Below are 12,398 nucleotides of genomic sequence, written 5' to 3'. Positions count from 1 at the left end.
ACATCTTGCCCATGATGTGTTTATCAGAGTTATTGATCTCACAACGAGACAGATTCTAGAAACGTACATCTTGCCCATGATGTGTTTATCAGAGTTATTGATCTCCCAACGAGACAGATTCTAGAAACGTACATCTTGCCCACGATGTGTTTATCAGAGTTATTGATCTCACAACGAGACAGATTCTAGAAACGTACATCTTGCCCATGATGTGTTTATCAGAGTTATTGATCTCACAACGAGACAGATTCTAGAAACGTACATCTTGCCCATGATGTGTTTATCAGAGTTATTGATCTCACAACGAGACAGATTCTAGAAACGTACATCTTGCCCATGATGTGTTTATCAGAGTTATTGATCTCACAACGAGACAGATTCTAGAAACGTACATCTTGCCCATGATGTGTTTATCAGAGTTATTGATCTCACAACGAGACAGATTCTAGAAACGTACATCTTGCCCATGATGTGTTTATCAGAGTTATTGATCTCACAACGAGACAGATTCTAGAAACGTACATCGCGGTGCTGTAACTTGAAGCAGCAGCAGCAGCAGCAGCACATCCAATCAGAAATGGAAAACTCATCGTGCCCAAAGTTTAATTTCAACCATCTTCATTTTAAATTATACTTCACTAACGACAAGAGGTCTTTGTGTTGGAGCCCACTTCTTCCCTACCTAAGAAATTAGAGGTGGGCCTACCTGTTTGACGGACTTAATTAGGACACAGGCTGCTATAATCAATTCCTCCACCTCAGTGGGTTCTGCCTGGAATGGAGACAACGGAATGATATCAAACACGTGGTTTCCTCGACTTGAGTGGGTACGAGAGGGTATGTCAGAGGCCTACCTTTTATTAACTAGAGTCGATGTCAGCTCCCCATGCAAAAATCGAATTAGCATAATTAAACAAGCTGTCGGTTTAAGCTAACGATATCTGTGTTTTTTTTTGTTGCATTGGATACGTCTCAATCCACCGCATCGCCGATGTCGCACTTTCGCATCTGTGGTAAAAGGTGACAGAGTTAGAGCTGTGTTTGTCAGACCATGAGGCATCCCGGAAATCGGTCTTCTCCCTAAATTGTCTGTTGCAGTGTTGTAGTACTGGAGACCACATATTGAGTGTCTCGGTCTTTGTCTAGGTGCCGGATAGAGTGAGGACTCTTAATTTCTTCCCGAGTGAAGTGGAGGTATACAATTGATCAATTATGTAGTACAATAAAGAAATCATGCATGATATTAAAGGATAAGCAGTTCATAAACTCCAACATAATGAGCCAATTGGTCCCAGTCATAAAAATACATAAAGTAGTACTATAGAGAAATCATGCACAAAGTAGGCTACATAATCGCAAAGCACATGAATTATATTCACATACGTGCCGCACATTAAGCCTAGTTTCAACAGAATATCATCTGCAGGCAGCCAGAGTGTTCAGCTCTCGACTGGTTTTGGCATGGATCAGCTCACAGAAGAATGACATCGGTAGCCGGTAGGGTAGGAAAGACGTTTCAACTTATGATACTGTATGTACTTGCAATAGACTTGTCTTTCCCGCCCTTCTCAGTCCACACCCCCTTCCCTTTGTCCACCGAGCCGTCATATCGGTTTAGCCCACTAGGGGCTCTTACCTATCATTGTTAGTAACCAATATCTACTGTTTGTTTGTTTATGCATTTCTGTGATTATTTAGTTAGTTAGTAAATAAATGATTAAGCCAATTGGTGTATGGATGATTCATAGTTTAGGCTGGGTTCATGCAGATAACCAATAATTCACGACGTTCAGATGAGACTGACGTGAGGTAAAGAATAATTCATTAATAGAATACTAATTGATCAGATATTAAAATATCTGAAGAGTTATATTCGGAAAAGTATAACTTTGTAATCTTAAGTTTTACCGTGGTGCCCCAACTTCCTTGTTAATTATATGTACATGATTAGTTGAATCACGTAATAATAATTACAGAGAATTGATTTGATAAAATAACAGTCTTCACCTTCAATGATACCAAAGACATGACAACACATTCCAGTTCAAAGTGAATGATGGCAGGCCCGTGTGGCAAATGTCTTGTTTGTATAAAGTCTACTGTAGCTCTGATTGGCTATTGTGCACCGGTCTGTGTTATATATTTATATACATATATATATTTAACAAAAAATGTAATATTCTTCCTGGGGGCAGTGGTGGAAAATACTTTAAAGTACTACTTAAGTAGTTTTTTGCGGTATCTGTACTTTACAATTTGTATTTTTGACAACTTTTACTTATACTTCACTATATTTTTAAAGAAAATAATATACTTTTTACTCCATACATTCTCCCTGGCATGCAAAAGTACTCCTTACATTTTTAATGCTTAGTAGGACAGGAAAATGGTCCACTCACACATTTATCGAGAGAACATCGGTTATTTGAAAATGAAATAATCTCCAAAATGTTGCTATTTTTAAAACAAGCCATACAAAATTGCTTGCAATTTCAGTTTAATCCACCAGAAAGGACAAAATAAATAATAAAACAAATATTATGGTTAAACTCAAATACACAAATTGGTCAAAAAATATATATAATAATTTAAAAGGTATAATCTTTGACACGCATGCAGCTAACAAAAATATATGGAAATGTCTGATTTACCCAAAATTACAACCAACTAATCGCAGCATTACCGCAAAAATGGAAGAGGAAAGTGGAAGGGGGAAAAAGTAAGGAACTTGTCGGCCCTGTATTAAAAACCATAGTGACCATCAGGCTCCATGTTGTAGTTCAGGTAGTGACATCAGGCTCCATGTTGTAGTTCAGGTAGTGACATCAGGCTCCATGTTGTAGTTAAGACTAATCGTTGTTGCGTCATCTCTAGCTGTCTCTATTTTCCTCTGGGCCAAAATGCAAGTGAGCCTAAACTATTGTTTTATCTCTGACCCCTTGCTCCCAGCAGCCAAAGGTCATGTTAAGCTGTGGCCCAAAATGGCACCCTATACCCTATACAGTAAACTACCTCTGACCAGAGCTCTGGTGGCACCAAATAGGGGAATAGGATGTCATTTGGGACTTGTCCTTAATTTGTGTTGTTGTTTCTGTTGAAGGAGTTTAAACAGGCTACACAGAGACAACAACACATTGTGACCTAACACTTACTGGTTACTGGGCCACACAGAATGTAGAATGAGTGGCTGTCTGTTAGTGCTATCATGCCAACCATCCTTCTACCTCACTGTCATGTTTTTATTGTTTCATTCATATTATTAACCTTCTTTGGAGCACCCACATATTATTTAAAAATAAATAAAAATGTACATCTTTTTTTCTACATCTAAATACAGTACGGATACTTTTTAATGCCCAAAAAATAAGTGGTTAAATACATGTATTTTTCCTGATCTTTTTCATATCTCAGACATAGGACAGACACTTCAGAACAAACTTATTTTCGATACTTTTTTGGGGGACTATCTGTTGTTCCATGTCATGAAAATGTTTGTCAATGTGTTTGTATGGGATAACAGCAGTAAGGACAATCTGTTGTTCCATGTCATGAAAATATTTGTCAATGTGTTTGTATGGGATAACAGCAGTAAGGACAATCTGTTGTTCCATGTAGTGAGTCTGTTATTCAATGTGTTTGTATGGGATAACAGCAGTAAGGACAATCTGTTGTTCCATGTAGTGAATCTGTTATTCAATGTGTTTGTGTGGGATAACAGCAGTAAGGCCAAAAATATTTTTGTGATACTTCAAGGCGTCTTCAAACTCAAAATCAAATAGCTAAACGATACATGGTATAACCTTATTAAACAATTCCATAGAGCTTAATAGGCCTTGAGACAATTGAGATATGGATTGTGTATGTGTACCATTCAGAGGGTGTATGGGCAAGACAAAAGATGTAAGTGCCTTTGAACGGGTTATGGTAGTAGGTGCCAGGTTTGTGTCAAGAACTGCAACGCTGCTGGGTTTTTCACGCTCAACAGATTCCCTTGTGTATCAATAATGGTCCATCACCCAAAGGACATCCAGCCAACTGGACACAACTGTGGAAAGCATTGGAGTCAACATAGGTGGAACGCTTTCGACACCTTGTAGGGTCCATGCCCTGATGAATTGAGGCTGTTCTTCATCCCAGTTCACTTACTTTGGGTCAAACTGACCCTTAAGTTCTGTTGTCCATCTTTCCTCCGCTATGGCAAGAACAGGGAACAGGGAGTTCAGTATATGGGGCTTGTGTTGTGCTGTCATCCCAACTGGCATCCTATTCCCTATTATAGTGCACTACTTTTGACCAGGATCCATAAGGCTCTGGTTAACAGTAGTGCACTATGTAGGGAATAGGGTGCCATTTGGGACGTAGCCTTAGTTTTTGGATTGATTGGTAATGAAAGGCTCAAGTAATAGTTGGCAGTCTGTCTCTACATTCTCCCCGGCAACTTACAAGGCAAGCCAGAAGCTGTTTAACTCACACACAAATAATCACCATGCAGGCAAGGCAGACAGAAGTTTACAGCCTTTACAAAGCTGCACGCGCTTCTGACGGTAATTGTCAAATTTGTTTGTCTTTTACCGAGGTTCCCAGAAAGAGGCTCCTCTCCTTGGCAGATAGAGCCGGTGTTAGGCCTCTGGTGATGCCGGGCTTGGTTCTAGGAAACCACCACCAACTACACTTGATGACTGCCATGTGAAACTGTGTGTGAGTCTCAAATGGTTCCCTGATTCCTTATGAGTCCTGGTTCAAAGTAGTGCGCTAAATAGGGACTAGGCTACCATTTGGGATGCACTCCATCACTCCCTGAGGCAAGTGCCAACAGAATACCTTATTAAGGCATCCTGGATTTAGTTTCAATTTACCGCTCATGATAAATATATAATCAACATGTATTTTCACTTACTGAATGTAACCACCACTATGCAACCAGTCAGTGGAGGAGGTTAAAGGTCAATCTTCTCTGGAACACTGAAGAACTCACAATGTTGTTTACAGGTTGAGACATCTTCTTGTTTCTTCATTAACTGTCAGGGAGGGAGTTTCATGGTTTCATAATCAGAAAGTTGTGCCAGATAGTGCCTGTTCACGCCACATGAGGGAGTTAATAAGGGTTTCTCCTCTGTTTATGGGTGAAACCAGGTCACACTGTACAGACTAGGCGTTATGTCTAGCTATACAATTAATTTGTTCCGAAGGACTTTTCCCCGTTCATTATCTCAACAAGGGATCACTGTATCGGACAGTGTATCGGCATTTATCAAACATTTAATTACTGTTGATTAAATGCATAATCTATGCACGTTACGAAAAACATCTACGGTAATTCATTAACACCAGTCTACTAAGCGTCCCTTCATGTGATATGAGTTCTGACATCTCGGGTTCGCCCTCATTCAGCGGGGTTGTATTACTTTGACAGATGCCTGACCTTTTCTTCTGGCATAAAAAAAACAACAAATAGACGCATCAAAAGAAGAAGATGTTTTGTTTCTGTGTTCAGATAGTCAGGAAAAAGGCATGGCCTTGAGGTTGGGGCGAGGACATTTCATCAGCGTTCTTGATTGGCCCCTCAGCGATAGGGGAAGTTGTGGTTTACGAAGAGGTTACCTCAACGTTGTCTTCAAGCGCTCAGCTCAGTCATGTTATTGGGTTGCGTCCCATATGGCGTCCTATTCTCTGTATAGTGCAATAGCTTTAACCAGGGCAAAAGCAGTGCACTATATAGTGTATATGAAGCCATTTGGGGCGCAGGTCATTGGGTGGGTATGGGAAAAAAACGAAATTGAGACACCTCTCATGTCATGTGACTAACTTCTGCGTTCTGTCGAGGTATAAAGCAGAAGAGTTATTATTAAACTCAGTTCAGTGTGTCGATCGAGACCTCTCCTGTTCCTCTCCTGGTGTGTGCCCTGAAGCTGCTCTGCAATTTCTTCCGTGTTTGATAGTGACTGATGACTTTCTGTCATGCGTTTATCTTGTTGTGTGATTATTTAGATTTGCTTGATGCTTGACGTGCTTGACAAAGAAATGTTTACAGTTGTGGTTTTTCATGGATTCTTTCTGTTGTAACCTACGTTGGGACAACATGTTGATTTGTCCCCAATCTCATACGGTCGAATGACAAAGAATGAAACAGAAAGTTAGTCTAGTCAAAATGTACTATGGTACTGTTGTATAATATGTTTGGTCTTGCTGTGTGATTAAATAAGCACTGTGACAAGAGTCAGCACATTTGTGTGTTCTGTTAAGAGAGAAATGATTCTATTGGTACAGTTTCCTCAGGTAAACGCAATCAAGCACATCTAAAGTATTTTAAAGAATTGTGGTTACAATTTGAACCCAGGTTTGACAGGAAGGGAGGAGGGAAAGGGGAAATGTGTCTCGGGTATTTACATCTGAATGGAATGGGACAGAATGTTCTTTGACATTGGATTTAAAAACCGGCCTTAAACCTCCGCTTCAGTCTAACTATAGATGCAGGAATTACATTCCACAGTACACCATATTCCCTATATAGTCAACTACTTTTGATTGGGGTCCATCAACAGTAGTGCACTATATAGGGGATAGGATGCCATTTGGGGTAAATCAGGGATTAGACAGCCACAGCTAAACCCAGAAAACCAGGGATCAAACTTTGTTTTCATCCTCACCAGCATGGAAATTCTCAGCCATTAGTCATCGCCTGCCTCATTCATAATACAACGCGGCTCAAAATAAATACAAAATAAGGCCAAAATGTTAAGAACACACAATTAAAACAGACGAGAGACCTTGACAGACGGTGTTACGCCCCTGAAAAAAAGGAGTCACACAAAAAAAAAAGTCTGCTTTACATTTCAATACTGAAAATATTGAACTTGATACTAGGAATGATGTTACATAACATTTGTTTAATCACTGTTTTGGTACCAGAGAGACCAACTAGTGAGGAAACAGATACTTAGTGTAAATGATCATGTCTGTTAGGCTGTAAGACAACTGGCAGGCAGATAAAAACATTACAGGTGTCGTTCTACTATTTTGGTGCTCTACAAAAAGTCTTAGAACTTAACATAAAAACCTATCAGAGCCTGCTATTTACTATGTACCTATCAGAGCCTGCTATTTACTATGTACCTATCAGAGCCTGCTATTTACTATGTACCTATCAGAGCCTGCTATTTACTATGTACCTATCAGAGCCTGCTATTTACTATGTACCTATCAGAGCCTGCTATTTACTATGTACCTATCAGAGCCTGCTATTTACTATGTACCTATCAGAGCCAGCTATTTACTATGTACCTATCAGAGCCAGCTATTTACTATGTACCTATCAGAGCCTGCTATTTACTATGTACCTATCAGAGCCTGCTTTTTACTATGTACCTATCAGAGCCAGCTATTTACTATGTACCTATCAGAGCCTGCTATTTACTATGTACCTATCAGAGCCTGCTATTTACTATGTACCTATCAGAGCCTGCTATTTACTATGTACCTATCAGAGCCTGCTATTTACTATGTACCTATCAGAGCCTGCTATTTACTATGTACCTATCAGAGCCTGCTATTTACTATGTACCTATCAGAGCCTGCTATTTACTATGTACCTATCAGAGCCTGCTATTTACTATGTACCTATCAGAGCCTGCTATTTACTATGTACCTATCAGAGCCTGCTATTTACTATGTACCTATCAGAGCCAGCTATTTACTATGTACCTATCAGAGCCAGCTATTTACTATGTACCTATCAGAGCCTGCTATTTACTATGTACCTATCAGAGCCTGCTTTTTACTATGTACCTATCAGAGCCAGCTATTTACTATGTACCTATCAGAGCCTGCTATTTACTATGTACCTATCAGAGCCTGCTATTTACTATGTACCTATCAGAGCCTGCTATTTACTATGTACCTATCAGAGCCTGCTATTTACTATGTACCTATCAGAGCCTGCTATTTACTATGTACCTATCAGAGCCTGCTATTTACTATGTACCTATCAGAGCCTGCTATTTACTATGTACCTATCAGAGCCTGCTATTTACTATGTACCTATCAGAGCCTGCTATTTACTATGTACCTATCAGAGCCTGCTATTTACTATGTACCTATCAGAGCCAGCTATTTACTATGTACCTATCAGAGCCTGCTATTTACTATGTACCTATCAGAGCCAGCTATTTACTATGTACCTATCAGAGCCTGCTATTTACTATGTACCTATCAGAGCCTGCTATTTACTATGTACCTATCAGAGCCTGCTATTTACTATGTACCTATCAGAGCCAGCTATTTACTATGTACCTATCAGAGCCTGCTATTTACTATGTACCTATCAGAGCCTGCTATTTACTATGTACCTATCAGAGCCTGCTATTTACTATGTACCTATCAGAGCCTGCTATTTACTATGTACCTATCAGAGCCTGCTATTTACTATGTACCTATCAGAGCCTGCTATTTACTATGTACCTATCAGAGCCAGCTATTTACTATGTACCTATCAGAGCCTGCTATTTACTATGTACCTATCAGAGCCTGCTATTTACTATGTACCTATCAGAGCCTGCTATTTACTATGTACCTATCAGAGCCAGCTTTTTACTATGTACCTATCAGAGCCTGCTATTTACTATGTACCTATCAGAGCCAGCTATTTACTATGTACCTATCAGAGCCTGCTATTTACTATGTACCTATCAGAGCCTGCTATTTACTATGTACCTATCAGAGCCTGCTATTTACTATGTACCTATCAGAGCCAGCTATTTACTATGTACCTATCAGAGCCAGCTATTTACTATGTACCTATCAGAGCCAGCTATTTACTATGTACCTATCAGAGCCTGCTATTTACTATGTACCTATCAGAGCCAGCTATTTACTATGTACCTATCAGAGCCTGCTATTTACTATGTACCTATCAGAGCCTGCTATTTACTATGTACCTATCAGAGCCTGCTATTTACTATGTACCTATCAGAGCCAGCTTTTTACTATGTACCTATCAGAGCCTGCTATTTACTATGTACCTATCAGAGCCAGCTATTTACTATGTACCTATCAGAGCCTGCTATTTACTATGTACCTATCAGAGCCAGCTATTTACTATGTACCTATCAGAGCCTGCTATTTACTATGTACCTATCAGAGCCTGCTATTTACTATGTACCTATCAGAGCCTGCTATTTACTATGTACCTATCAGAGCCAGATATTTACTATGTACCTATCAGAGCCTGCTATTTACTATGTACCTATCAGAGCCAGCTATTTACTATGTACCTATCAGAGCCTGCTATTTACTATGTACCTATCAGAGCCTGCTATTTACTATGTACCTATCAGAGCCTGCTATTTACTATGTACCTATCAGAGCCTGCTATTTACTATGTACCTATCAGAGCCAGCTATTTACTATGTACCTATCAGAGCCTGCTATTTACTATGTACCTATCAGAGCCTGCTATTTACTATGTACCTATCAGAGCCTGCTATTTACTATGTACCTATCAGAGCCAGCTATTTACTATGTACCTATCAGAGCCTGCTATTTACTATGTACCTATCAGAGCCAGCTATTTACTATGTACCTATCAGAGCCTGCTATTTACTATGTACCTATCAGAGCCTGCTATTTACTATGTACCTATCAGAGCCTGCTATTTACTATGTACCTATCAGAGCCTGCTTTTTACTATGTACCTATCAGAGCCTGCTTTTTACTATGTACCTATCAGAGCCTGCTATTTACTATGTACCTATCAGAGCCTGCTATTTACTATGTACCTATCAGAGCCTGCTATTTACTATGTACCTATCAGAGCCTGCTATTTACTATGTACCTATCAGAGCCTGCTATTTACTATGTACCTATCAGAGCCTGCTATTTACTATGTACCTATCAGAGCCTGCTATTTACTATGTACCTATCAGAGCCAGCTATTTACTATGTACCTATCAGAGCCTGCTATTTACTATGTACCTATCAGAGCCTGCTATTTACTATGTACCTATCAGAGCCTGCTTTTTACTATGTACCTATCAGAGCCTGCTATTTACTATGTACCTATCAGGGCCTGCTATTTACTATGTACCTATCAGAGCCAGCTATTTACTATGTACCTATCAGAGCCAGCTATTTACTATGTACCTATCAGAGCCTGCTATTTACTATGTACCTATCAGAGCCTGCTATTTACTATGTACCTATCAGAGCCTGCTTTTTACTATGTACCTATCAGAGCCTGCTTTTTACTATGTACCTATCAGAGCCTGCTATTTACTATGTACCTATCAGAGCCTGCTATTTACTATGTACCTATCAGAGCCTGCTATTTACTATGTACCTATCAGAGCCTGCTATTTACTATGTACCTATCAGAGCCTGCTATTTACTATGTACCTATCAGAGCCTGCTATTTACTATGTACCTATCAGAGCCTGCTATTTACTATGTACCTATCAGAGCCTGCTATTTACTATGTACCTATCAGAGCCTGCTATTTACTATGTACCTATCAGAGCCTGCTATTTACTATGTACCTATCAGAGCCTGCTATTTACTATGTACCTATCAGAGCCAGCTATTTACTATGTACCTATCAGAGCCAGCTATTTACTATGTACCTATCAGAGCCTGCTATTTACTATGTACCTATCAGAGCCTGCTTTTTACTATGTACCTATCAGAGCCAGCTATTTACTATGTACCTATCAGAGCCTGCTATTTACTATGTACCTATCAGAGCCTGCTATTTACTATGTACCTATCAGAGCCTGCTATTTACTATGTACCTATCAGAGCCTGCTATTTACTATGTACCTATCAGAGCCTGCTATTTACTATGTACCTATCAGAGCCTGCTATTTACTATGTACCTATCAGAGCCTGCTATTTACTATGTACCTATCAGAGCCTGCTATTTACTATGTACCTATCAGAGCCTGCTATTTACTATGTACCTATCAGAGCCTGCTATTTACTATGTACCTATCAGAGCCAGCTATTTACTATGTACCTATCAGAGCCTGCTATTTACTATGTACCTATCAGAGCCAGCTATTTACTATGTACCTATCAGAGCCTGCTATTTACTATGTACCTATCAGAGCCTGCTATTTACTATGTACCTATCAGAGCCTGCTATTTACTATGTACCTATCAGAGCCAGCTATTTACTATGTACCTATCAGAGCCTGCTATTTACTATGTACCTATCAGAGCCTGCTATTTACTATGTACCTATCAGAGCCTGCTATTTACTATGTACCTATCAGAGCCTGCTATTTACTATGTACCTATCAGAGCCTGCTATTTACTATGTACCTATCAGAGCCTGCTATTTACTATGTACCTATCAGAGCCAGCTATTTACTATGTACCTATCAGAGCCTGCTATTTACTATGTACCTATCAGAGCCTGCTATTTACTATGTACCTATCAGAGCCTGCTATTTACTATGTACCTATCAGAGCCAGCTTTTTACTATGTACCTATCAGAGCCTGCTATTTACTATGTACCTATCAGAGCCAGCTATTTACTATGTACCTATCAGAGCCTGCTATTTACTATGTACCTATCAGAGCCTGCTATTTACTATGTACCTATCAGAGCCTGCTATTTACTATGTACCTATCAGAGCCAGCTATTTACTATGTACCTATCAGAGCCAGCTATTTACTATGTACCTATCAGAGCCAGCTATTTACTATGTACCTATCAGAGCCTGCTATTTACTATGTACCTATCAGAGCCAGCTATTTACTATGTACCTATCAGAGCCTGCTATTTACTATGTACCTATCAGAGCCTGCTATTTACTATGTACCTATCAGAGCCTGCTATTTACTATGTACCTATCAGAGCCAGCTTTTTACTATGTACCTATCAGAGCCTGCTATTTACTATGTACCTATCAGAGCCAGCTATTTACTATGTACCTATCAGAGCCTGCTATTTACTATGTACCTATCAGAGCCAGCTATTTACTATGTACCTATCAGAGCCTGCTATTTACTATGTACCTATCAGAGCCTGCTATTTACTATGTACCTATCAGAGCCTGCTATTTACTATGTACCTATCAGAGCCAGCTATTTACTATGTACCTATCAGAGCCTGCTATTTACTATGTACCTATCAGAGCCAGCTATTTACTATGTACCTATCAGAGCCTGCTATTTACTATGTACCTATCAGAGCCTGCTATTTACTATGTACCTATCAGAGCCTGCTATTTACTATGTACCTATCAGAGCCTGCTATTTACTATGTACCTATCAGAGCCAGCTATTTACTATGTACCTATCAGAGCCTGCTATTTACTATGTACCTATCAGAGCCTGCTATTTACTATGTACCTATCAGAGCCTGCTATTTACTATGTACCTATCAGAGCCAGCTATTTAC

This window comes from Salvelinus alpinus, chromosome 4 (assembly GCF_045679555.1).
Source record: "Salvelinus alpinus chromosome 4, SLU_Salpinus.1, whole genome shotgun sequence".
Classification (NCBI taxonomy): Eukaryota; Metazoa; Chordata; class Actinopteri; order Salmoniformes; family Salmonidae; genus Salvelinus; species Salvelinus alpinus.
The sequence above is the reverse complement of the archived record's forward strand: the minus strand, read 5'-3'. Positions refer to the sequence as shown.